Source organism: Octopus bimaculoides, chromosome 6 (genome assembly GCF_001194135.2).
Source record: "Octopus bimaculoides isolate UCB-OBI-ISO-001 chromosome 6, ASM119413v2, whole genome shotgun sequence".
Classification (NCBI taxonomy): Eukaryota; Metazoa; Mollusca; class Cephalopoda; order Octopoda; family Octopodidae; genus Octopus; species Octopus bimaculoides.
In genome coordinates, this window is record NC_068986.1 from 21,114,585 (window position 1) to 21,115,411 (window position 827).

Consider the following 827-nt stretch of genomic DNA (forward strand, 5'->3'; position numbering starts at 1 on the left):
AAAAAAAGTACTTTATCTGGTGAGAGATAAATATTATTTATTTAAAGGCCACGATACATGTATTAAAGCGCTCCTAATAGTTTCATATGTTGAAAAATACTCAAACATCTTCAGGCGCAAAACCGCATATCATAACGAACTAAAAAAAAATTGAATATTAGTAGAAGCGCTAAAAAACTGAGAGGATAGCATAGAGAAAACGTGATGTACTTCTATTTTCAACATTTATGTAAGACTTAACCAAAGTGTCCTTTGAAGTGAAATATTGCAATGCACGACTGTCAATACCCTAATCCCACCGCTTAAGAGCATCCGTTAGATGTAGCGATCGCATGAAAGCGTCTTTGACTCATAACGATAAAATGAATACAGAAATCTTTGTACCAAAGCTATTATGCAGAACATACCGAAGAGTATGGTTTGATCTCTAAACTTTTCGTCTTTTCCCTTTCAGGTATTTGATATGGACGTTAGCTGTTACCAGAATATGACACGGCGGGTCGTCAGAGAATGGAAAATGCCTTGTTAACCTTTAGCAACTAGGTAAGTTCGGTTTTCTTTGAACTCAAAATATATTCGTTGGGAATTTGGTTATTCCGATCCAAATATGTTTTTGTAAATTGTCTGTTAGCGAGATTAATATGAATGACCAGGCATTCAACACAATAAAATGTATGAAATAAAATAATTATAGTGTGTGTGTGTGTGTGTGTGTGTGTGTGTGTGTACGCAAAATATGACCCAATAGTTAAGAATTCATATGATCGAACAACTGAATCCTCACCGTCGAACTCCAGAAACCTACTAAAACCACCATCACACACACA

At 35.3% G+C, this 827-nt stretch overlaps 1 protein-coding gene across 3 annotated transcripts in view; it reads left to right on the forward strand.

Annotated features, from left to right (window-relative positions):
- Positions 1-827, forward strand: part of LOC106869631 (uncharacterized) — a 232,169-nt gene that overhangs the window by 206,041 nt on the left and 25,301 nt on the right. For all 3 annotated transcript variants that reach the window (XM_052968630.1, XM_052968631.1, XM_052968629.1), the window contains one exon: positions 455-543. The gene's annotated coding sequence lies outside the window, so the exon portion shown is untranslated. The remainder of the gene's footprint in view (positions 1-454; positions 544-827) is intronic.